Source organism: Xiphophorus maculatus, chromosome 3 (genome assembly GCF_002775205.1).
Source record: "Xiphophorus maculatus strain JP 163 A chromosome 3, X_maculatus-5.0-male, whole genome shotgun sequence".
Classification (NCBI taxonomy): domain Eukaryota; kingdom Metazoa; phylum Chordata; class Actinopteri; order Cyprinodontiformes; family Poeciliidae; genus Xiphophorus; species Xiphophorus maculatus.
Genome location: NC_036445.1, coordinates 25,478,928 through 25,506,301, shown reverse-complemented (window position 1 = coordinate 25,506,301; position 27,374 = coordinate 25,478,928). Strand labels below are relative to the sequence as shown.

Genomic DNA, 27,374 nt, shown 5'->3' with positions numbered 1-27,374 from the left:
ACACTATGAGCAACACGCCCAGTCAACATGTTTACAGTTAGCACAGTGCTACATGCGCCTTTGATTTGATCACATTTAAATTTTTTTCCTTGAATAATTAGTTGACTACTGCAATTCGGATGACTTTTCGTATCATTGGACAGTAGCCAATATACATATAATCATAGAGGTACATTTATTGTGGTGCATCTTTCCAAGGAGAACAGTGAAACAACGGTAAATGTTCATTTTGTCGATGTACTCACCTTTGTCTGACTTTATATTGGGTATTGATATATTTTTTAAAATTTGGAAGCAAGTTAGCTATCAAAAACATAAAAATTACCTGACTTTTGCCAACATTTATCATCAAAAGTATCTTTTTCACGATCTTTTAGATGGGGTTTGTTTTGTACATAAAGTACAAATAAATATAATAATGCGTATAAATCTATTCTGTACAAACATTCCAATATAAAAATATGACTTTTATATTGGATTCATTTGTTTGCTTTGCAGAGATACTGTAAGTAATCCAGCAATCTGTTTAAATGTAGTTGATTTCTATTTCACAACTGTCCTCTCACTGACCCATTTCCAGCCTTCTGATCCAGGTTATGTTCCTCCTTCCTCACGACTTGCATGAAAGAGCTGATCTGTTGTCCACGCACTACGATTTAGTCAGAGCTTAAGTTGTGAAAATGACCGTTGTGGCAATCGGAACCACTTACAGAACATCAGCTTGGATCGTGTTCAGAAACAGCCACGCAAACACACACACATACGAAAAAAGCTGTAAACCCCGTGCTTGATGGCCCATCACATGATTGAAACACACAGTAATTCTCAGTCTATGCTTGAAATGTTCCTGTGGGATCAGCGTTGTGGGACAAGACTCCTTTGTTTTTTTTTTTGTGGGATTTGTTGGGGATTCCGGCGTTTTTCGTTCTCGCCGCACACCAATCATTTCGCAACTACAAAAACTGCTTTCTGTTCAGGAACTAGCCACAGCAAATGCAATCAGGCAAACGCCGCTGACCTGCCTCCATTATTTCCCTCCGCATATCTCATTACTCTCCGCTAACAAAGATAAGGTTCATGCAAGCATTTTTGTGCTTTTTTGTTACTACAGTAAATAATTCCGCCGCATTTCCAAGCCCCTAACAGTTTTAGGCCACAATGGCACCGAGCTATATGTCTGGACAGCACAATGCTGTTGCGTGTCAGAGCCGTGGGTGTGAATGAGACCCGCGAATGCTTTCGGCAGGGACGCTCTGAAACTTCCAATGCACATTTGTCATGCTTTTAAGTGATTTACAAATGAGAGGCATTAGGGCTTTGTGAGGGAGAGGGTTTCTTTTTTTTTTTTTTTCTCAGAGAGGAGCTTTGTGTGTCACCCTGCCTACTCACAGCATATAGATGGAGTTGGAAATTGTGTTTGCGTGTCATCAGCGGTCATTAAACCGAGAGACACAGAGCAGAGCCGTGGAGGTGATGAAGGAGGAGAGGAAAAGGGAGATGATGAGGGAGATGACAAATGTTTTCTTGAGAGTTTCCCTTATTATTCACCGGATCAGGTTGGGGAGTGGGGAGCTGGTGAATAAAATAATAGTAATAATTGTAGAATAACAGAGGAAAGCAACCGAGATCTGTTCATTTTTTAAAGATAAATACAAGAGCTTTTATTTAAAACAGACGAGCAACAATGATTTCTGCTGCCGTTAAAGTAGCAATGTTGATCATTGCATTTATCTGTAGCGTAATTAGCTAACCATAAGTTGATTTTCATACATAGATGTCAGCAGGGCTGGATTTATGAGGATCTGGGCCCCCGGGCATGAGCCAGGTTTGGTGCCCTACCCCCACAAATTTCTTCTATGCATGCAAATGGCCACATGAGGTGTCTGGTGCATGTTCTTTTCACCCAGAAGTCGCATTTTCCAAGTTGACCAGTCAGAAGACAACAACAATATCCCTTGAAGTCTGACAGGGAAAGTCGGAGCTGGTCGAGCAGCCGTGAGTTTCATTTCAGAATGCGGTGGAAGCTCCAGGTGTAAACTATTTATTGACATTTCTGTCTGATTGAACCAGAGGTGCACACAGTGTGAAATATAAGCAGTATATTTGTGAGTGTGTTCTTCTTGTGTTGACATGCGTAAAATGTAGAAAATATGCTGTACTGTGTCGGTAATACGTGCTGCTAATTATAGTTAGTCAGGACTATGTAGTAGTTTTTTATGTGTGTGCTGTGCAGATAACTAGACTTTTTTGGCTATCCTGTCCCATACAGCGTATAATTATTAATAGGTTAATAAATAAATAGTGGATTAATCAGTCAAACTTGAATAGCCAACCTGCAGTCAGCTGCCTAACAAACAAGCTGTCAAACCTTGCAAAATGTTGTTTTAATACAATAATATTTCCAAAGAAAAAATGTATTTTTACACTGTGTGGTAGAAAAGTGTAAATTAGCTGATTTTTACTCAGCTGACCGACCTCCACCTTCAGCAACAAGTGGGGAAGGGGACAGTGCTACATTGCTTTACAATCCATAACACCAGGGACGACTTCGGTCAACTTTCTCTTGCATCTCATTGACTTGAAACGATAGAAACAGTGTGACAATTTATAACAAATGTAGTTTTGAAACCGTACTTTTCATTGACTCTTTTGATATTGATTTAAATAATGTAAGTATGAATGTGACAGATCTGTGAAATTTAAAGGAAACAAGCTTTTTTTGTGTGTATTTATTACATTCATGTTACCTTAATTTTCCTGAAACCGCACCCACTCTTTCCCATGTACACACACAGACACACACACACACACATTGACAGTCATACCACAACCATGCAATAATACTGTATCTCTGGTGCGCTGACTTTATTTTATTTTTTTCTCACCACTCTGACTCATTTCTTACAGTTCAGCGTTCAGGGGCGGCTTGTTCGAGCCAGGCAGCCCTTGAACAAAGATGAGAGGGAAGAAAGAAAAAAAAAGATAGAGGAAGAGGGAGGAGGGACAATGTAAAAACTACCCATCCCCCCTCTGTGTTTAAAAAAAAAAAGAAAAAAAGAGTATGCTTTGCCATTATTTCCTCTCTCACTTTCCTACATGGTCCTGTTTTCTCAACTTCCACTCTCCTCGTGTAAACCTTTGAGCTAATGCAAAGAACACGGCATTGGTTTTAATGTCACTGTGCTTTTAGTGAAGTTGTTGACAAGTTCCCCGCAGCTGGCAACAGGTTTCTCAGCAAAAACAGGTTTGTGTGCCATGTAGAAACGTTATGTATGTAGAAACGTGCCATGTAGACGACGTTTTGGTGAGATCAGTCTCAAATGCGCTCCACGTTTAATTCCCTCTCCCCTGGCGGCTGACGTGTGTGAGCGTCGGATGTGTTGAACGTGAGCTACTGTCGCCGGCCACCAGAGCTGATCCAGGGTCTGTTTTTTAGCAGAGAAGATTGGGTGGGAGGGGTGAGAGGTGATGTGAAGCTGGATGTTGCTGGGTTGTGTTGTTTTTCCTTTTTCCTGTGTAGGAGCTCCTTCTCTACTCTTCGCTTCAGTAAAGTAAAACTAGAAAGGACCAATTACAAAGTCAGCCACAGCGCTCGGAGGCAGCACAAACTACAGCTGTCTGCGGCACACGTAGGAAAGTCAAACAGACACATATCTACACACACACACACACACACCCACACACACACACACACACACACACACACACACACACACACACACACACAGGATATAATTAGCAAGATCATGATAAGTGTAGGGCGACACAAAAGCGTTCTTGTCAAAATAAGCCTTTGTAAAGTTTGGTGTTGTCGGATTAATGCGCAGTGTTACACGCAAACATGGACAATGAGAACAAAGCAGGCAAATTGACTTGTGCAGTGACACAAAAGTACAAACTACGCGCAGCGAGGATGAAGTTATTACTTTAAAGCACATTTATTTTGGATAGACTAAAATTTGTCAGTCAAAGTAAGCTAAGAAAAATACATCTGGGGAGAAAAAGGAGCCATGTAAAAGCAGGTGAAGAAAAACGGACAAACTTAAAGTAACGTTGCTGAACTGAAAACAGAAAGTAAATTAGGTTCATTATGCAGATTCTCAACTTGAACCTAATTTGAACAGAAGCCTGCGTGGCTCTTATGTTTTGCCTTTTCTTAAAATGTTTTTTTTTTAAAGTGTCTTTAGTTAGGAGACAGAGATATTCAATAAATTAGATTATGGGTTCCAATAAGCCTCGTTTGTCAGATTAAATAAAAAACACTCAGCAACATTTCCACATTAAAACTTGTTCTTCTATAGGTCTTATGTAATGTTCTAATTATCTAAACAATCAGTTTAGAGAAATAAAGGTACGCCCAATCAATCTATGTAACGTGTTTGACTTAATGAATTAAGTGAATTAAGCTACCGAAATACATAAACTTGTCAAAAATATTCAGAGTTATTGATTATGACTGTATGTGACATGCAGTAAAATAGGAGTTTTGACCTTGTTTGGTGTATCTAATACTGCTGAGGGAATCATTTCAGCCCTAGAAACAATGTGAGATGCTGCAAGCTTAGCAACTACAATATTCACTGAGAGAGATACTGACTTACATTTATTAAGCATTAAATTAAATGGCGTAAAATTGTTTTTAAGAAATACTAACAATATAAATTTAGCTGGTTTTTACAACTTTGTGTTTGGCCTGTCTTCTCAGCTTGCTTTTGACAATGACTTCCCTGCTGCGCTACATTTAATGTTGTAGCTTAAATTTTGCACCTCTTCACCGACAATGACAGCAAAGTTAGAAACTTAGCTTAATATTAATGCTGACTAAAATGTTTTGTCACACTGCCACTGCCTCTCTCGCTGTTTTGCAAATGTTACTACTTTTGATGTCGTCGACTCTTTTCTTCTTTCAAAGTTGCAGCAGATACGTGTGTCACTCTTCTGCGCCACACTTTATCTTTTGATATTCTGGTCAGTGTCCTCGGCTTAGCAGTGGACATGGACAGCCACCATGATGTACGGATGAGACATTATCCGTACATTCTCGTTTGTTAACGAGAAAATAAATGTATCAGCCCAAAGTGCAAACGGCTGATAGACCCAATCACCTGCCAAGCCCTAAGTTCATCCTCACAATTTCGGGTGTTCAACAAAAGTTTTCCCTGTTGGGACCAACTGGAATCTGATATACTTGACAACACAGACCACTAGCATTAACACTATCCCATATTTAGCTTAGTTAACTTGGATAAAAGTTTAAAAATTACGCTGCATTTGATGGCTAACTATGGGGTTACGACAGTTTGAGAACCTTCTAATTAAAAATGATGCTAAGGATGTTTGTTGGGGGATGTGGCAGGATATTTATTTAATGATTTTATTTCCACATAAGTTCTGAACACTCTTCCAAGTTTCAACCCCCAAAAGAGCTACATCTGAAAGCTCTCTGACCTTTATGTCTAAAGACCTATCTGACTCAGAAAGGTACAACAAGTCTTCAGTTAACCCACATCTCGATTTGTTAAGGATCTTTGCTGAGGAATGACTCATCAGAAGTGGCAGGCTAACGATAGATCCTGTCATTTCTGTTTTGATATGACTTGTTGATGATTCGGCTCATAGCATCAGCACTTTGTGGTTCCAACTACCTGTATGTGGGCAAAACTTTCATAAAAAGTCTTTTTTCCTATTTCAGACATTACACTCTTCACTCTATTGCGACAAGCCCTCTGCACTAAAATCCCTCCCTGTCATAAGGAGAGCTAACTCTTAGCTGAATAGGTGAGACAAACATTAGCAGTAATCAAGATAGATCTCAACTCGTACTGATACTTAGATGGTTGGAAAAGCCCTGATTTGTTAGATCAGATTAATGCTAACACATTTTCCCAACCTTGACTTGGTGTCAGATTAACTTGTCAGTCGGTCTGGACCTGGTGCAGAGTCTGGACTTTAGTTCGTCTCATAGAAAATCCCAACAAAATACATTAAAGATCGCTGAAATGTGAGAAACAGTGTGGCACGATTGCATTTACAAGTAATTGTACATTGAACTAATACAAATGCTGTGCAGAATATCAATAGGCACAAAATATATATTTTAATGTTTTAACAAGAACAATGGTGGGAATGTCTGTGGAAGTGGGAACTCTGGTGAGTGTACGAGCATATATGAGGAGAGGGTTTTGATGAGTGTGTGTTAGCAGATTTAAAAAAAAAAAATTATTTTCGATGAAACTTCAGCTACAGTCCTTCAGCTTTTGAAAGAGTCTGCAGAAAAGGTAATGTTTGATACAGAAATTTTCCAAAAGTTGCTGCAAAACCCTGGAAGAAGAAAAACCAGTAAGGTTTAGACAGCACAAACAGATGAACAAACAAAGGATCTTCTGTAAGCAGGATGCCCTGCTGATGACCTCAGTTTTCTTGGGTCCCAGTCCTGTTTGGCCAGTCATTAGACATCACAGTCACAATCTCAGAAAACAACCCAAAATCCCTCAAAGTGCTGTAGGATTTCTCAAATATCAATAAAGCTAACTTAACTGGATCAAATCAATTACCCAACTCTGTGTTACATCAACGCAGGGCAGCAGAGGCTTCTACTTGACGGGGTTTACAAAATACCTAAATCAGATTGTTTGTTGGTTGTTTTTTTTTTCAGGTTTGTAAAGTATTTATCCTCCAGTTCTCTTCCAATTTCTGGATGCTAACCATGCTAGCTAACCACACAACAATCAGCTGCTCCTCATCCAGTTGATCGTTGTGTGGCCTGTTGGGGATTTCGCGTCCCAACACACCACTTCAACCACAAAACAAGTACGTCATTAATTCACTCGCTCCCTCGTTTTCTAATCCTGTTGTGGGATTAAGTTTGGGTGAAGCTCGTTTTGGCTGCATTTCTGGGCCAGACTGTCCATCACCAGCTCTTGATCATGAATCACAAACCGATAAGTCCAGAAAAAAAAAATCCATAAATTTGAGGGGTTTGTTGAGCTCTCTTTTGTGCTTCAAGATGTTTTGCATGTGTCAGCCCAATTTCTGAGTTAATGATAGAGTGTTCCTGGTGTTGTTTGGGAGTAGTAATAAAGCACTGAAGCGGAGATTAGTCCTTAGGTAAACGGGGAGTTGGGGAAAGCTCTTATTAATTAGCCTCAATCCAATTTGTTCTCACACAAATGAGTTGCTGGATGTTTTAAAAACAACAACAAACAAACAGTGGGAGCTTTTGGACACGTAACTTTCGATTTTCAATAACTGTGCTGTCTATAAAAATAACGACGGATTTCAATAGTTCTAAACTTAAGAGTTTAACCCTGTGGGGCTGTTTTGCCGTATTTTACTTACATACAGCATCTTGCCAAAGATGTCATTCTCTTTGCTACAACCACAAGCTTCAGCAGTTTCTTTTAAGCATATTCAGTCATTTTGGAGTGGAAAGAAAATGGTTCCTAAAATTGTTTAATAATAAAAATCTTTATAATGTGGTTTGCATTTAGTTATTTATTTATTCACCTTATGTACCCTGGCTCTCCTAAATAAAAGGCAGTTCAAATAGTTGCCTTCAGAATTCACCTGATTAGTAACTGGAGTCAACGACTCAATGTCCTTTTAAACTTGAATAATTAAGCAAAATGTACTTTTTGGTAACTTGGATCCATTCAGTGTGTATGACTGAATCGATGCCCCCCCCGCCCTTATTTTTTTTGAAAAGGGTTTTAAGACATTTGTTGTTAAATGGTGCTATATAAATAAATTGAATTGAACTGGATCCGAATTAGTACAAGACACGACTGCAATGTATCGTCCAGAGCTGAACTGAACATCAGAGAAAGTGTAACCTGGTGAAAAATGGGTACCTGTAAATATATAATTTTGCTTTTATTTCATGTGCTGGTTGTAATTCTTGTTTTTGTCAGCCGGTGGTGCTGTTTGCAACAGAGAGGTCTAAAATTACAGGAAGTTGAAAAACCCTCCTGTTTTACGTACTCTGGGTAAACGGGAAGAGAAGAGAGATTTTTTGACCTGTCGGAGAAGACGACTTAGTGGCCACACGAGTGAAGAATCCAGATTTCGGTAATTAATGTCTGAACTATATTATTTTTTGTGTGCGAAGCTGAAGTGACGTTGCTGACGTCATGTTCATATTTTTGTCATCTGCCGTTTGTTATGTTTGTTTTTCTAGGAAGCTACGTCTCTGTTGAGTGCTAATAGTGCTGTTAACGCGCCATTGTACTGGAGCCGCTGCTAGTTAGCTTTATAGCTAAGTATTATAGTATTATTAGTATTATATGGACCATTCACTTAACAACAGACTATTTCTGCTCCATATCTTGAACTTCATGTTTCATTTTTGCAACTCAGAGAAAATCATTCCTTTTGAGAATAAAGAACCCCTTTTATTTGAAGTTCTTTTGCTCTACTAATCCCGGCTTTGTATGTTTGGTTTAAAACTAGCCAACATTTAATCCATGAAATGCAATATTTAGGTGGTATTTTATGTATTTCATGGGGATGTTTTGCTCAGCAGGGACAAAGTTAGCGGGAATATGGAGGGAACTAAATACAGGGTCATCCCGGGAGAAAATCTGCTTTAGGCTGCAAAAGACTTGAGACTGGGGTGGAAGTTCAACTTCCACCCCAGTCTAATGAACTGGGGTTCATAAGACTAAATCTTAGACTAAAGATTTCATTTTAGTTCTAATGAACTAAAATGAAATCTAGGAAATGCAAATCTAAGAATGGCCCAGTCAAAGCTCCAGATCGAAACCAATTTGAGAATTTGTTAGAAAATACTTGAAAATTCATATGTACAGATGCTGCCTCACCAACACTTTACATCCCTTCCTTTTGAACTTATTTATGTAGAAGAAACAATCCCTGTCGCCCACTTTACTACAACCCGACAGTTGCTACTACTTGGTTTTTGAAACATTCTTGAAACGTTCTTCCTAATAGATGTCGTCTAGTTATCAGTCCCAGGCGAAGTGCATTTCACAGAAAATGGGTCACCTAAAAACAACGGCTTCCGTCTCACATTCATCATAACAGACTCTTAAAAAAAACAAAAAAACACACCAGCCACATTCACACATGCTGTGTGACACATGATGAAGGGTGTCTGATAAAAATATTTGGGCCTTGCAGACAAGGAACCACATATCGATGCCTTTAAAACTAAAAATAATCCGCCTAGAGCTATATGTGAAAGCACAGGCAGAGTCAACGGTGAGAAAAAACTTCACTTGACATGGTTTTGTGTTTTTTTTTTTCATAATTATGGATGCGTAAACAGTGCAGGCAATAGTTGCTTTAAAAAGTTCATTTTGTAAATCTTTACAAAAAAAAAACAACAGGAGGGAATATGGGCGATTTTCTCCTTTTGCGGGATTTCATACTTGAAGCCTCGCCGAATTGAAATAACAGAGCCTCATGTCAGACAATAACGCCAGCTAAGTCCTTCAGGGCAAGGAGCTACAGAGATAGGCAAACAAAAGATAATCAATATCATATGGTGTGTCGCCCGGAGTCTAGACTCCAGCCTCTCCCCGGCATACCCATCACATGCCTCAGAGCGGTTGTCTACCACTACATTCAATGTCAGACACAATGTCAAACAGTCAGCACGTCTGGGGCCGATGTGTTAATTGCAACATAACCATGCAGATAAACAGGGAGGCACCTGACCGTCTTCAGCTCACCGCCAAAATAAAGGGATTCAAGACCTAATTGATTTATAGAAAAATGCAGTGTCTTGTAAAAAAAACATTGCTGCCATACCTCCTTTTTCAGAATCTGTCACGTTACAGCCGCAAAATTGGAAGTATTTTATTGTTATTTTACGTTGAACATCAGAACAGATTCAGTTTTTTTGTTTGTTTGTTTGTTTTGTTTTACAAATAGAAATTCAGAATGTTGTGGTGTGCTTTTGTTTTTACTCCCCTCACAAATCCTGTATGATAACCCTAAATGAAATCAAAATAAATTCAGAGGTGTCCTGAATAGGGTCCTAACTACATACATCTACTCGGTTACATTTACTAGAGTAACTATTTAAAAAAAAAAAAACTTTTAGAAGTTGTTTCACTGGACCTCACTTTCTCACTCTTACATGAGTAACATTTCTGGATACTCCACCCGAAACGAGTAGCTCCGCTGAACGAAGAACAAACATGTTTTTACCAAAAAAATATGAGGCGCAGAAACACAGCTACAGTTTATGTTCTTGTTTGTACACAAACTTTGTTGTTTTACTCATTTTTCCCTACCTGCTGATAGGGCAATTGAATATTCCTTCTACAGTGAACGTTAACACAAAGTACTTCACCTTGTTCTAACATAAATACACACATTATCTACTGTAAGTATTGGTTTCATTTTATTTTTTTTTTTAACTCTGTCTGATTAAATAAACTATTAAATTGGGTGTTATGATCAGTTGCTCTGTACTTGAGTAGACGTTTTAGCACTTTTGAGTAATTTCTCACACAGCTACCTTTTACTTTTACTTGAGCTAAAATCGTGCAACTCTTACGTGAATACAATATTAGGTTCTCTACCCATCTCTGGGGTTGTGAGTATGTTTATATTGTAACCAACAACTATTACAACAACAAAAAAAAAAACCTCAGTGCTTCTGGAGGAGCTCCAAAGGGCAGGACAGCTATTACTAAAAGATTAAGTCTGGCATTCATGAAAGAGTGATTAGACCAAAGTAAGTAACTATAGAAAGAAAGTCATGCAGAGCAGGCAGGAAACATGTGGAAACATGTGGTCTGGCCAAATAAAACAAAAACTTTACTTTTTGGCTTACATGCAAAACCCTATGAGTAGCAGAAAGTTGAAAACATATTTTACAGCACTGCGTATGCCACCGGTTTAACACTGAGAAGTGTGTTAATCATTATGAACTTTAACAGCGACATTAACTCTATGTTCTTGCAGCCGCATTCGATACTGATGTTAGAGGGTGAGGCCGGGGATGAGGTGGGACGGGGGGGGCTTTCGATGAGCTCAGAGTTACTCAGCTATTGGAATTCTGACTTCGGTGGGAATGCTTATTGTGTTTTTGACAGGAAAAGAGAAGAGCACCATTAAACGCAGGGCAATCCTGGAAGAAAACTGTTTTCAGAGGCCAGAAAGTAGACTTTGAGACCGTGTAGAGGATAATCTACCCAGAGGACAATGACCCTAAATATGCAACCAGACGTACAACGGTATGGTTTAGCTCGAGAAAAAAAAAAATTAATATGTCCTTTTTTTCCCACTTCATAATTATGCACATAAAATCAGAAGATTGTGGGTGTAGTGTGGTGGCTGCACTTCTGCTTAGCTGCATGGAGTTAGGGAGTTCTCCCTGTGAGAGCCTGGATTCTCTTCAGGCTTTCTCCCACAGTCCAAAAACCTGTCTGGTAAGTTAGTTGGTCACTTTAAAAACCTTCCTTGGGCTCGAGTGTGTGTGTGCACGGTTGTTTGTCCTGTGTGTCTCAGTGTTGTCCTGTGATGTGCAGCCAACCTGTCCAGGGTGTACCTCGCCTCTTGCCCAGAGACCGCAGGAGGCTGGCACCAGTCCGTGACCCTGCAAGGACAAGCGGTATAGATGATGGATGGATAGATGGATGGATACATTGTGAAATTGATACTGTGATCAATTGTGAAAAAGTTAAAGTATGAGGGGTGTGAGTTCTTTTTAGAATATTGATAATATTTATTACTGCTTAGAGAGAAAATGTCTCCAGTTTTTCTTCACTTAACTGCTCAAGCTAGGTGAACACCAGAGCTGATTTTTTTACTTTTATAGTTACTCTTACTTGAGTAAAATTCCTGGATGCTCTACCCACTGTGAGTCACTTCACTGAAGGAAGAACAAGCTTGTTTTACCAAAAATTCACCAGACACAGACACACACCTGCAGTTTATGCTCAAATTGTACAAGTTTTATATTGAAACAACTTCATCAGAAGACATTCTTTTGTTTTCCTGATTTTGTAGTTTTGTAGCTGTTAGTTACTTGAATTATTTCAATTTTGGTCTTTAAAATACCAAAATGTCCTTATACTTTGGTCCATCTGATGATGTAATTTTTTAAAATATTAAAAAATTTTCTCAGTGAATAGCCTTTTAATCAAATACTTTTTAACTCTTACTTGAGTAATTATCCTGACTGGCTACTTTTTACTTTTACTTGAGTAAATTTTTTTACGACATATCGGTACTCTTACTGGAGTAAAATTTCTGGATTCGCTGTCCACTGTGAGTCACTTCACTGAAGGAAGAACAAGCTTGTTTTACCCGGACACAGACACACACACCTGCAGTTTTTGCTAAAAATTCACAACTTTTATATTGAAAGAACAAATATTGTTACTTGCAGTTTTACACTGAAAGAAATTTATTTGGAAAAAAAAAATTTCTTGCCTAATTTTGTTATTTTGTAACGATGCTATTTACATGAAATTGGTCGTAAATAATAAAACACCAAAACTTTTCACATAACTATATTTTTGCTCCATCTGACGGTGTAATTTTGAAATATTAAACCGACTGACGTTTTGATCAGTTACTCAGCACCTGAGCAGCCTTTCCACCAAACCCTTTCTTATTCTTGAGTAATGTACTTTTTACTTTCACTTGACTAAAAATATTTTTTAAGTAGTGCTACTCTTACTCGATACACAATTTTTGGGCGCTCTACCAACGCATACAAGTTTTATCCACCTTTTCCCGCTCCCGCCTCATCACACGCAGACACTACCAACACGCTCCCTTTCCTCCCTGCTCCTTTTGAACTTGCCGTCGACAGACAGACCCGTCTCTGTGTTCAGATTAAAGTCCCCCCTCCAACCCTCTTCCCTCTCCGTGCGCGCGACAGGAGCGGACTCTTCCCTGTCGAGTCTGTACGTGACGGCGTCACTGTCATCCGTGAAACAAACTCCCTCGCGCATGTTGATGGCAGTAGCTTCGGTGACTCCCCCAACCCCTCACCCCTCAACACCCCGGTCTGACTTCCTGCTTTTTGCCTTGTTGTGTAAAAGTCAGACCTGGGATCCTCCTGTGGACTCTGCAATGCACTCGCAGGGTGACATAAGACTTAATGATGAAAACCACTCTGTGTATACCCTGATGGCTGCTTTTGCCGTATTGTTTGCTCTTTTGTGGTTGGGGGTGCGACGGGGGGGCACCTCGTCTCTCAACATGCTTGGCTGCCTTTGAATGAAGCCAGGAGAGTGTGTGTGTGTGTGTGTGTGGGGGGGGGGGTGCTCGTGTGTGTGTGTTGCGCAGGCGGGGAGGGGTAGGCAGTGGTTTTGCTGAAGGGGACATGTAGCTACCTTTAGAGTGCATGTAAAGTCTGCACTTCAGGTCACCGGCTCCCTTGTAATCAGCTGTGCCGTGTTTATTTCCACGGCTGCACTTGCTCTTGCATCTCGCAGCTGCTTGCTTGCGTTCATGACTGATGTGTGTATGTGTGTGTGTGTGTGTGTGTGCGTTTTAGAGTGATAATTCTGCTGAGAGGTAGGCAGACAGAAGGGGAGGGGTGAGGGAGAAGAAGGAGGAAGAGGAGGAGGAGAGCTGAAGACAATGTCAACTCTGCAGTATGATCCTGTATCCATCAGGCAGCCTCCTGCAGTCGCCGCTGCTTAAAATGCACTGTCACACTGACACACACACGCCTACACACACACACAGGAAATGGCCTCAATCACAGTAGAACGCCATCCACAGTTTCTTATTCCAGATGGGATTATGATGCTATTATTGCTCTTATTCCAGCACGTAACTTTGTTTGCAGCAGAACACAACCTGGGACTTCTCAATCAGTCACCTTCCCTTAATATTAAGAACAGTGATCATAATAACAATAATAAGAGGCCTTTTCAGTAGCCACTCCCTGCCTGACACAAACACACATGCACACACCCAGGACTAACAACAACAGTAGTCAGCCTTTATCTTTATCCTCCCTGCCACTGCTGCTGGCAGATTAGCCATTGTAAATACGGTTTGACAGTGTTTGTGTGCTGCGATGAATTGCCATTTTGTAAACCCTGATATTTATCCAGTGATATAAACAGATCAGTGTCTTATCAAGAGTATTTTTTTTCCTACTTTTTTCTTTTTTTTACGCAGGTGGATGTTGTGGCCCCGGCAGAGAACAACTCTGCTAAAATAGCAATGAATGATCACCCGTGGGTGGATCCACCCTCACTTCCCCTCCCCACCCTATGGAATTTGATAAGTTGGGAAGGGAAAGGTGGTCGACTATAAGAGAAAAGGGAGAAAGAGAGACGGATGGGAGGAGGGGAGAGGATTCGGGGGGGAGGAAGGGCTTGAAATGAGAAAGATGTGAAATGTTCTAAGAGGGAGAGGAAGGGAGAGCAACCAGGAAATAGATGAGATCCAAAAAGCTGTTTGAGATCAAGTCAACAAGATAGAAAAGAGAGAGAGAGAGAGAAAAAGAGAAGGGAGCAGCACTTCCTCCTACAGTACAGTAATGAAGAAGTAAGAGAACAGAGTCTTCCTAAATTCAAAGCGCGGCCTTTCAGGAAACGTTTTCCGTCCTGCTGGGGGGGACGGAAGGGGGAGAAGAGATGTGTTGTAAAAAGCTAAAGGAGTGTGGCATGATTTTCTGACACTGCGCTAAATTCATTCACGCACGTCAACGGAGGATGTTTGATGTGAACCGTGATCGTCCGTAGGAATTGAACAAGACGTGCCTTCGGAGCCCAAAATAAGAAACCTGTTATTGTTACTGTATTTGTCTAATGCAAACTAGGGAATGTGATGCGTCCCCATGAATATTTCACGTTGTATGGCAATGCCGCTCAGAGATGTGCGCTCATAGGCTGGTGAGGCAACAAAGGAACCCCCCCCTTCCCCGCTCTTTCTCTCTCTCTCTCTCTCTCACACACACACACACACACACACTCCAAACCTCACCACAAACACTATCAACAACACCACCGCTGCCCCCACCCCACCTCCCTGAGGTATCTCCTTGAGGGTTCCCCCTAGTGCTCCTTTTGCCAGCTGACAATTAGGATGCGGTCGCTAATGTTCTGCTAGCTAATTGAGCACAAGGGGGCTGAAGGTGTCAGTCAGTGGAGAAGGTTGGTGATAACGGCTTATCCTAGCGCGGAGCAGGAGTGCCATCTTAAGACTGTGAGGGATCAACTTCGGAGAAGAAAGTGGCTCACAAAACGGAGTGAAAATATCTCCAGGGTAACGCAGACATGAGCCGGGTGCTAACGCTGTGAATGCCGTGGTCATTTTGATGCTTCTTTTGCTGGAACCTGAGTGTAGTTAGCATTTTGTCATGTATGCTACAGTCAACAGCCCACCGATACGCATTGACACCGTTTCAACTTTTTGACACAATACGACGACAAACTTCAACAGATTTCCTTGTAACGCTGTGAATGGTGGAAAAATATTAACGCTCAGCAACCTGAAAATACCATCCCCGTATTTTCAGGTTGCAAGGTTACTCCATGCACCACCCTGCAGGGGTACTTTTTCTCAAAAAGGGAGATTTATCAGAGTTGAGGCGAAGCTGTGTGGAGGTCAATATAGGGCAACAGACTTGATGTTGAGGTGCATGTTAACCTAAAGGAGGACAACAGCACTAAAATGTACAATAAGTGCTATAGTGGAAGGGTTTAGATCAAAGGATAAAGACCCATTCAATAAATTGGAATATTACTAAAAAGTTCATTTATTTCAGGAACGTTTTCACCAAGCGAAACACATTTTGTAGATTAATTACACACAGATGGATGTTTGAACCACTTCATTTCTGTTAATTATGATGATTTTCCTCTTACAGGTAATGAAAACATGACATTTACAATTAGACTATTACATAAGACAAATAAAGAAAATATTTTTAAAAAATAAAAATGTGGACTTAATGAAAGATAGGTTTAATACCTGCTCAAAGATTGCTATTTTCAAAAAGTACTTTTAATCTGACATGTGACTGCATATTCAAATGGACTGAATATTGACTGTGTTCATGTGTTAGAACTGCCCAGTCAAAAGTCCAGGTGAATTAAGTCTTTTGTGGCGTCTCTTTTTTGCAAGACTAATGGGCCTCTGAACTAAAGTAAACTAAACCACGCTAAACTAAACTACACCAAAATAAACTAAACTAAATTAAACTAAACTTTCCATTGAACCTGACAAAGCTTAAGCTAATTTGCAAACAGGTCTTTATTTAGACATAGCACATACACACATCTCCGAAAACACTTGCAAACAGTTCCACAAAATACTGTCTTAAAGGGCTGAAAACAAAAAGCAAACCTTGTTTGTTTTTTGGGGAGGTGGGGGGTTCTCGAAATAAAACACAATGATGTTTGGGGGTTTTAAAATGTCAAAATGTGAGAAATTCCAAGAAGTATGGATTGCTCTGCAAGGCACTGTAAGCCAAAGTAAGCTACCACACATGCGTACAGACGGCAGATATAAGCACCGGCTGGAAAACTGCACATTTTGTGTGTGTGTGTTGATACCAGGGGTAGCTATTATAAGAGCTGTCCTGAGGTACGTGCACTTGTGCGCCGTGCATGCAAAAGCAACATGCATGGAACAAAAATAATAAATAAAAATGCACGTCCTATTGTCTATCTGCATGCGCCACAAGCACTATGGGTAAAGATTTTGAGACCCCTCCTCCCGCTCTACCCCTCCGCCGCTCTCTTGCCACCCTACCTTCCCCTTTTTTTTCAGTTTTTTTTTTTGAGGCGAGGGTTTGCTGAGGTGTTTTAAATTGCTGAGTGGGTGCAGGCTGAAGGGCGCTCAGCAAACGACAGAGAGGCTCTGGTTCAGAGTGAAAAAGAGACAGAGACAGAGGAGACAGGGGGGGAGGTGGGTGCAGGGGGAAAGGACACCTTGGCGTGTGTTTGGCTTGACATTCCCTCAGACCAGGCGAAGCAAGAATAGAGAGGAAGGGAGACTGAAAGATGGCTCTCTTTTAACAGGAAGTATCTGAGCAGTGACTCACGCACACATTATAGGGACAGACTGGAAGACTGTTTAGGCTGCTACTATATACATCACCTATGTGAGTCTTTATCTTACCAATGTTTGGGGGTGGATCTCTCTCCATGCATGTTACAGTGATACCAGTGAAGACAGTTTTTTTTCCCCCTTTCTTTGTGTGGGTCTTTTACATTTAGAAATTAAAGGTTTACGTGTTTTTAGACCTCCTATAAAAGCTACGATTTGGGACGTGTTGCTAACATAGTCCTGGCTCAAATATCAATCCTTTCTTCCGCGAGTTAATTCACGGAAGAGGGTTAGGTTATAGATTCCGTCTACCATATGGTTACAAAAAAGCAGGAGGAAATGTGCGCCCATAACCTGCATTGCCACGCAATTAACATCATTTCTTTTCAGTTAAATTCTGTGTTCAAAATTAAAAGGGAATTGGAAACCTCATAATGTCTAATAAGACCTTTAATGACTAACAGTTGAATTTGGACAGACAAAATTCTACTCAAATAAACGAATAAATAAAAACAATAAAAAGCAAATGATATTTAAGAAAACTTAAAGTAGAAACAAGAATTACTACTTAGCCTGTCTACATCGACTTTATTACTGGTTAGTAGGTAAAAGGCTGAAGGGTTTTGTCTCACCAGGTATTCAGCAGCAGAGGAGCACCACAGGGGTCTGTGCTCTCACCGTTTCTTTTCACTCTGTACACCTTTGACTTCCAGTACAAAAAAAGACTCCTGTCATCTCCAGAAATAGTCTGGTGACTCTGTGGCCGTTGCACGTATCAGAGATGGTCAAGAAGCTGAGTACAGACATCTGGTGGCCCGCTTTGTCTCATGGTGAGGGAACAACCATCTCATCTTGAATGTGAACAAAACAAAGGAGATGATTGTTTTCAAGGTTTGCAGCAAGATGTCTAATACACGTCTGTTGCACAGAGTGTTGGGGGAAGCAGCTAGAGACTTAAAAAGGATTATCAACTTGATAAAGAAAGCTGGTTCTCGTCTAGAGATGACAGTGGAACCTCTGGAGATGATGGTTCAAAGAAGGAATCTTCATTAAAATCAAGAAATCTACAGACAACCATGAACATACAAGAACACAGTGTGTTCAGTCAGAGTAATATAAAATGTTAAAACGCTGCAGGAGATCCTTCCTAAACACAGCATCTACAGCTCTTTGAAAAAACTGGCATAATATGACTTACAACAATGTTTAGTTTCACCAGGGGCGATCCTAGCATGTTTGGTGCCCCGGGCGAATCACCCAATGAATGCTCCTTACCCCATCACACCCCTACCGTGACACATCTTTTAAATCTGACACACTCATTTTTAGAATAATACTATAAACATCCATAGCAAGACATGAACATATCGCATACCATGAAGTTAAAAATAAACAATACAAATAGAAGAGATTAATACAATTCAATATAAATACAATGAATATAAGGTATTTCTAAATAGAATCAATAGTCAGATATTTATGAAATTATGTGTACGACCAATGCGGTTCTGGGAGCTATTGCTGCCCTATATGAGATGCCACCCTGGGCAGGTGCCCACATCACCGCTACTAACTTTCCCCTCGAGGATTAATAAAGTATTTTTGAACTGATTTGAATATTTGACTACTAGTGCAGCTAGAAAAGGAAGCAAAGTTGTGTTTCCTCACATTGGTTACGGTAAGTGTTGGGTGAAAAAGCATAGGAAGCCCCTCTGAAGCTCTGGGCGCCGTGGACTCACAGAAGCGTCCCTGCCGCTATAATTTGAGGGCCCGTCGCTGACAAGACGTCCATGTGTCTTGAGTCACCGGTACATGTGCAGTCAGCTGCACAGCTCCTTGTCACAGCTCTCGGGCTGAGCAAACAACCCTGACCTCCACATAGCACCCAAAACAACAAAGCCGAGTGACAGTGACTACACATAAGTTTGTGCACAGAGAGCTGGAGCTCGTTTCATCAACTCGTAGATCTGAATACCATCAGGATGTTTAATCCTTAAAATATGCAAACGACTGGGTGGTGATGTGATCTGAGCAGATGACCATATGATAAAACTGCTGCGATCTCAATATATGTGTGATCAGTATTATTAGAACCAAGCAGGAACCCTTGCTCCCATGTTTACAATCTAATCAAAAGGTAAATTTTTCAAGCTTTTCTTGATTTTCAGGTCTTGCATTGGAAGCTTTTATAAACAAAGGTCTGGTGACTTTTTTCCGGGTGTGTCAGAAATGACCTGATTAGTGAGACTAAGTTTTGCAGTGAGCAAGCTGGCATGCTTGATGATTTCACAGTTGAAACTATAGCAGGTGTTAATCTTTATGTCGTGATAGTCACGGTCATTATCTGAAGACTTTTTTTTTTGCCATTTTTTTGCTGCTTGACATTCCATATTGCGTACGTGGAACAGGATTCAGAACCTGCTGGACAAAAACAAAAAAGTTGTTGTCAACCAAGGCCAAAAGGATTGAACCTGGCTTATTTTCGATTCTTAATAAGATAGACAGCTGTGATTTCCTTGTATAACAACAAGGTTTTGGCAAATGCTTTGGCAAGAAGGGATAAAAATTGTTTTTTTTGTACTTAACAAGTGAAAATTTACAGCACGTGTATTTCCGCATAAAATGACTCGTGAGTTTCAAATGTTTTAGTGAGCTAGCAGCACTGCTCAAACATTTGTGTAATAGCAGACATTTTAAACCGGTATACAACAGGACACACTTGTCCACTTTGTCGTATTTAGTTGCTTTAAGTCATAAAGACAAACAAAAGAAAATCAAAAGCAACATTGTGACGTTTGTCCAGCAGAATTTTCTCTGACACGGTTACAAGGAGGGAAAGCCACAAAAGGTCATTACTAGAGAAGCCGGCTCTTCACAGAGGGCTTTATTTAGGCTTATTCATGGAAAAGTTGAGTGAGAGGAAAAAATGTGGGAGACAAAGTGGACAAGCAACATGGAAAACCACTGCCTTCCTAAAAGACGTTTTTGTTTTGAACAGGGATGGTCTAAGGCATTTCCAAACTCTGCAACTTCTTGTAGCGCCCAGCAGACTTGAAAGGCAATGTTGATAAATACAGACGTTATACACACACGCAGGTGTATCTCAAAACATTTAAATATCATCAAAAAATTAATGTATTTTAAGGACTTAATTAAAAAAGAAGTCAATCATTTATTGATTTCAAGAAAAATATGAACTCTTATAACCTATTTAAAAAACAAACAAACTGGTAACTCTGGTTGCCTGTGCATCTTTATTTTTTTTTTGCCACACTTTTTCCTTCCACTCAACTTATTGCTATTATGCTCAGACACAACGCCACGTGATTTTTCCTATGTTACAAATCATAATTCTGGTATTCAATTTCACCAGAAATTGATATTCGATTTATTCTAAATTAATCAGAAATTTATTTCCGATTTTTGTGTCTTTACTAGCAGTGTACAATAGTCTTAAAAATAACAGCTTGTAATGTTATCGCTCCGTGTGTAATTAATACACAAGTTTCACTTTTTGAATTTAATTACCGAAACAAAATGTTTTTTTTTTTTTATTTTCCTTGGGATTTCAATTTAGTTGTATGTGTTTACGACTAAGTGCACATGTCAACATGGCTTCGGAGGATTTTGAACTGCTAGGCAGTCCCAAAGTTCGCTTGTAACTAAGGCATCCCGACCTCGTTACTTTTTTTATTTGCCTAGGTGTAAAGACATTTGATAAAAGATAGAATTACTTTGAATTTTGCTGAAAAAAGTTCGTTATTGTTTTGACCCAGTTCGGGTGCTCACGCGCTGTCAAAATAATGCCTCTCGATTGACAAAACGGTGTATTAAATAACTCCCAGTGCATTTTCCACCTGTAATTGCGCAGCACGTTTCATAAATCCGACAACCCCGTCAATGTATCCGTATTTCGGCAGTGTCGCGGCGTTTTGGGCCACTTTTCAGAGTCTTCCCCCCTCCTCTCCCTCCACCAGCGGTATCAACAACTTTTCGCTGATGAGACAATAGCAGACAGTTCCATTTAATGCGGGAGCAGCCATCGAGCTCATGCGAGGGGGGCGTCCGGAAATCGTCAGCTTTCTCCCGCGAGCTCCAAAACCGGCCGAATCTGCAGTGGCGCGTGACGTCTTCTGACGCGCGGCGCTTCTGCTTGTTTGTTTACCGCGCGAGCGTAGCACGGCGGCCGGCGTGAAAATGTCATGCGGAGAAGCTTCCCTTCTCTTATTCGCCCTCTCACCCCCCACGGGGACGGAATGGACTCGACCTACTCAATCATGCACTTCAGCATACACTGCAAAGAGCACGCTTTCACCTTTAGGATTGTCTCTGCTTCTTGAAGTCACCCTGGAATTCTCTCGTGGATAACGCAGGTAAGACCGACCTTACTTTTGCCTCGTCTTTGATCCACGCACGGAGTTTAGTGAAGTGACCCCCCTTCCCCCCCACCCCTCCTCAATAGACTGCGTGCGTACGTGTGTGTGTGTGTGTGTGTGTGTGTGTGTGTGTGTGTGTGTGTGTGTGTGTGTGTGTGTGTGTGTGGAAGGCGACAGTTTGATCTTGATATAGAAATAGGTTTCAGCTAGATTTAAAAATAAAAATAATTAAAAATCTAATATAGGTTATATTAAGCGTGACGTAAAAAGATGATCATATCAGAAGTAGGGTCTCTATGTGTAGATTTTTTTTTTCAAGTTTTATGCATACTTTATTGAGTTTGTTTTTAACTTCAATTTTAATGCTTAATAAATGAAATCAGGCTTTTTTAAAGTCAGGATCAAGTTGGAATTGAAGCTTCTTTGATAACCTTGTGGTAAAGCAAACTTTCCACCAGCTCATCTTAGTGATTTTTTTTTCCCCTTTCTTTTTTTCTTTTCTTCTTGGAAAACACGGTGTAATCCCCTCAAACACACAGATGGCAGATATACCTACAGAGCTATAAATGGTGTACAAAAAAAAGAGATAGGAATCACCCAAGAGGAGGGGAGAACTGGTCTTCTTTTTTTTTAAAGCGATTATTTTATTCACTCAGCAGCAGGGCATACAGGGGGAGAGAGGTGGACGTTAGGGAGGGGTAAGGGAAGGGGTGGGGGGGTATAACCATATTAGGAAGTCGTGTCCTACATAATGGACGTGGCACAACTGCCACTGAACGGGGCACAGGTGCCAGCAGTCGCTTTTCTTTGACTTGCCAATATGAGGATCTGAAACCGCTGGAAGCTCTTTGGTGTCGCATTTCTTCTTCTTTCAATCTCTGCGCTTGCACGCGGGTGAGTGCGTGCGGAGTCGTGCGCGTGCACGTCGAGATGTGATGGTGGTGGTGTTGAAGGTGGTGGAGGGAGGAGGCTTGGGGTATGGGGGGGAATTGCAGAAACATGTGGAAGTGAGGGATGATCGTGTGCGCGTGCACGTGAGCTTGATGTTCTAACTTTTCCCCTTTATTGATAAATGATGATGATGATGATAGCGCCCACGCGCAGGTTGTGGTGTGGCGATCTGTGCGCGTGCGAATGTTTGCTAAGCGTTTCAACACACACACACACACACACACACACACGCACACACACACACACACACACACGCACACACACACACACACACACGCCTACAGGTGCGTGCATGTTTCTTTTTATATGCACAAGTCCCGGTCACAGATGTTGTCCCCGTACCTATTTACCCAAAATTCCATTTCACGCGGTGTGGCGTGGATTGTTTTAAGCACGCAGGGAACGGGGGATGGAGCGAGCGCGAGCTGCACGGGAGACAAATGTCCAGCGTCAAACCTCTTCTTCTCTTTACACTTTATAATTACGCAGACGCGCACGCACCCCCCGCACGCGCCAGCTGATCCTCCTCTCGAGGAGGAAGCGCAGGAGACATGAGTGAAACAACAAAGAGAGATAGAGGAAGAGGACAGATAGCGAGGAACTCGCGTTGCCCCGAGCTGGGGGACTGCGTGGGGTGTGGTGACAATGTCTAACACCAGGAGGACAAACTTTGTCTTCTTCTCTCTCGTTTTTCCCCCCCTCGCCCTCCGTCTTGTTCTCAGCGTTTCACACATACACACACTGGGCATATTTCCATTCGCGGTGGCTTCAGGTACTCCCGGAAACTTCGCCATTCCATCACTTCATCAGAAACAGAGCAATTTCAGGTTTTAGTTCCTTTCCATCCTTAGTTGGAGATAAATATACAACTGCTAGATTTGTTTGAGAAGTATACTGATAAACTTTTTGTTGTGTCTGCCTGAACTAGAAAAACATACGTAGCGTGGTCTTATTTTTCAAAGGGAAAAGTTGTTGTTTTATGTTTTTTAATAACAATTAGGGATTCTAATTTAAGTAAAGACTTTTAAAAAAAATATTAATTCGCATAATGTCCAACAGGTGTTTAACAAACCCATTGTAGGCTTTTATTTTGTTCGTCGGTTTGTTTCTGAGCTGCGACATTTCCGACTACCCCTGAAAGCGGCATGAGGGAAACGATAGGAGACGAGAAACACGCAGAGAGAGAGAGAGAAACAGAAAGAGGAGAGTGACAGAGAAGAACCTGTGCTCTTCTCCAGCACCGGGAGATAGGAATTCACCAGAGATCACAATTTCTTATCCCGATTTTTTTTTCTCCTCTTTTTTTGACAAACTTAGTTCGGGTTTTCTCTCCTCTTTTTGTTGCTGTCAGTGTGCAAATAGAGTGGACTCCCTATCTCTGTGTCTCTGCGTTCGTGTATCTCTACTGGATCTTCACTTCTGAGGCTGAGTACAGTTTTGGTTTTGGAGAACTGCACCGGTTTGTTTTTTCCTGCGAGGTTTTTTGAGCCGAGTGCTGCTTTAACTGGTAAGGAAGTGGCTGTGTGTGTTTATTATTGCTGGCTGTTTTCAGGGTGATGTTGTGCAACCTTTCGTGCAGTATGGATTCTTTTCACGAAGTTGAACATTTTCATAAAGTTAAGCAAACACGAATAGTAAAAAAAAAAGCAAGAAAAATGAAATAAAGAAGTAACAAAGATGTTAGGCGCTTTACTAGAGATAAAGGTTTTTCGGGGGGAGTTTTTCCACTGATAAGATTCTTTTCTCCTTGTTTTAGTGGGAAAAAGTCAGTAATCATAAATAGTCTTACTTAGAGGGATGTCAAAGTAAGGGTTTGTAATGTTATAAAGCAAAAGAACACAGCTGTAAACATCTGGAGTCCTTAACTGATAATCATTGGAATGTGGACAGGGGCTGATATGAGGTTGCCATGATAAAAATAACACAGTGTCATGATGCTAAATGAGGAGTTGGGGGCAAAAATAGTCAATAAAACACAAAACAACTCTTTAATTAAGAAAATAAAATCTTTTTGATTAACTAATTGGAAAAGTGCTGGGAATTCCAGTGCTAAATTGACACCGTCTCTTTAAGAGTGATAGGTGGTGCCATTTAAAACAAACAAACAAACAAAAAAAACCATGTCGAAGTCTCAGCCAGCTGACCGGCAGTGCCTAGCAACAGGTGGGGGAGGGGCAGTGTAGTCTTAATCCATACTTTAAACTCGAGTCATTCTGACACGTTCTGCTTTTTGTTGTGGTTTTTATTCTTTTTCCTTCTTGTTAAACCTCGGCATGTCCACGAATCAGTCCGTGTCAGTCTTAGGTCGGCTTGGGGAAGCTGTGTAAAAAGCTCTAAAATAAATGATTAATTAATCATTGCAGAGAGAAGGGGAGGGGAGGCGAAGGACTGCGATGCTATGGGGTCCATACATCCAGAGAAATCTGGTCGCTCCGCCACTTTTTCTGGCATCTCGCTAAACGGAAAGGCATGGTTAAATAATCTTAGTAGGTTTAAAAAAAACTTTGTAAAAAACTTGTCATACCAATAAACAGGCCACGAAGAAACAAAGAGGGTGAATTTACGACAAAAGTCACGAGAAACCAAGTAGAGCAAACAAAATGTACTTGTTGGAACATTGTGGGCATTGCCTTTGTAGTGTTCCCCCATTAGGAACTGACTGCAGTGTATTTACCACAAGAGACAGCCAGCGGAGAAAGAACGCACACAATTTGTATGTGTGTGTGCCCGCAACTTCTTTTTTGCCCTTTCACGAAAATAAAAACAAGGAAACGCCTTATCAGTCGCTAGTGGACTTTTAACTTCCAACAGTAGCCTATAGTAGCTGACTTTACACACACTCACACGCCAGCATACACAGCTGTGGAGCAGTGTGATAATAGGGCCGTGTGTTTGCCGTTTGTATTCCAGTTATTATCCGTCTCAAACTGATGCCGTGTGTGAGATCATCAGCTGCAACTCTTCGCTACTTGATGGTGTGTTTCTCTTTTTTTTTTTCTTCCTCCTTTTGAGATTTACTTTCTAAACAATACCGTCATGGATGCACCCAACCCAGCATATTTCTTTTCTTCCCCCCCTTTGCTGTGATGTCACACTAAGTCGTAGTTAGAAAGAGAAAGAAACAGATAGCGGAGGGAGGGAGGGAGGGAGGGAGCGAAGGAGGGAGAAGAGGCGGCACGTTGTTTTGCAGACAGGATTACATTGTCTCCCCCCTTGTCAGTTTGCAGACATTATGTTAAATGTTTCTTCTTCAGCCTGACAAAGTGCTCACTCTGTGGTTTTGTACAGCATCTTCTAAGGGAAACATAACAAGCTTGTTCAAAAATAATTGTCCAGCTGGAAAGAAGGGCTGATTGGATGTAAAGATGAAGTTGTTTAGTTGCAAATGTTTTGGGTAATATTGAAAAAAAGTTGGTTTTGAGTGAAGCTTTTTTTTGTCTGAAAAAGGTGCATGTGGACAATTTGTTACACTCAGACATGTTTCCCTTTTATGTTGATGATTTTGAGGCTGCCTTTATGCAAATAGGACATGAGATAGAACGCGCTTCTATGTAAAAATGTCGATATCTGATTATAATAATGTAATCCTCGTGGACTGCGGAAGTCCTTTGCTAAACCTGTTGATTTGCTTCAAAGTTGTGATACCTGCTTATGTTACAGCCACCACCTACTATTACTCTCCATTAACACCACAAGTGATAAATGGTTTTTTTTGTGTGTTTTTTTGGGTAAATGGAAACCCTTTGAGCCACTCGCTGGGAATTGTAAAGGGCAGCAAAAGAGGAACCTGACCTATGCGTAATAGTGTCTTGTTTTTCAGGTTTCCTAGTCCAGATGTGATTCATGTTCCTGCTTTTGCACAGCATAAGATCAATAAGATGTAAATGGAAAAAAAGAAAGAGAAAAACGTACATGCTTAGAGTGCATTGTACTTTTTTTTCTGCTTCTTTTCTGTCTATCTGGTTGCCTTCTGCCATTGTCTGTCTTTTCATACACTGGAGAACCGCTGCATACATTTGGGCTTTTGTCAATAGGAGTGTTTGTCTTCTGTGTGCTGCTTGTGTGCTTGTTTCTTCATCCATGTGCTTATCGTGATCAAACTTTCTACTCTGACACGACTCTTTATCTCCTCCAAAGATTTGCTTCACTTGTTTGCCTCTTTTTTTTCCTTCTTCTTCTTTTTTTGTGTTCCCATATATGTGGGTGTAAAATTAGCAAATTCATTTTTTTTTTCTTCTTTTCTCTCGTCCTTCCAGAATGTGGAAGTGTTTTCTTGGTGTGGCGAGAAACAATGAGGACAAGGCAGGGCTTTGTGGTGGCAGAAATGCATTTTTAACCCATGTGAATGAATGGTGCCTCACATTCCACAGCACCAGGCCCTCGACTGAATGGCAGCACTAACACGGCTGTTTTCATTACTCATTACTGCCCTGTGCCTTTTCACCATGGACTTAGTCATTTACCTTTACCTACTCATACTGGGATTTAGTGGTGTGCTGGTTTTTTCTTCTCCTTTGACTTGCGCCTTTATTATGCGTGAGCTGTTATTTCAGCAGCATTTTGTGTTACTCATAAGCCCTTATTCGAGTTATCATCAACAAAAGGCTCAAATTACAGTGTGTAATGTAAAAAGCTTGTTATTACTTGTGATCACCTAATATGTCCTACGCTAACATTTATATTTCTTCTGTGCTGTGTGTCTGTTGTTTTTTTTGGTGGTGGGGGGAGAGCTTACATTTTTATTGCCTAAAAGTCAGTGCAACTCCTTGGTCAGCAATAATGTTCATCCATCAGTTTGCGCTCAATCTCCATGGTAACCAGCTGTAATGCCTGATTGGTGGCGAGAGTGTTTTCTACTGTCAGGCATAGGGGTGGGAGATATAAACTTGAAGTTTCATCGTGATATTTTGTGGTACAATTGTGATAACAATAAAAATGACAATAAGAAATATTTATTGGTTCTCTTTTAGATATCTGTATGACTGTCACTGCATGGCACAGTAACACACCCACATGAAATATGCTTCTGTAGGACACCAGTCACATAAA

The 27,374-nt window shown here is 40.8% G+C and overlaps 1 protein-coding gene across 7 annotated transcripts in view; it reads left to right on the top strand.

Annotated features, from left to right (window-relative positions):
* Positions 1-21,041: 21,041 nt before the first annotated feature.
* Positions 21,042-27,374, top strand: part of znf516 (zinc finger protein 516) — a 58,052-nt gene continuing 51,719 nt past the window's right edge. For 4 of the 7 annotated variants that reach the window (XM_023330667.1, XM_023330666.1, XM_023330672.1 and 1 more), the window contains exon 1: positions 23,527-23,832. The gene's annotated coding sequence lies outside the window, so the exon portion shown is untranslated. Of the gene's footprint in view, positions 21,372-22,246; positions 22,269-23,526; positions 23,833-27,374 lie in introns of those variants that run through there. The other 3 variants (XM_023330669.1, XM_023330668.1, XM_023330671.1) reach the window with 2 other exon arrangements.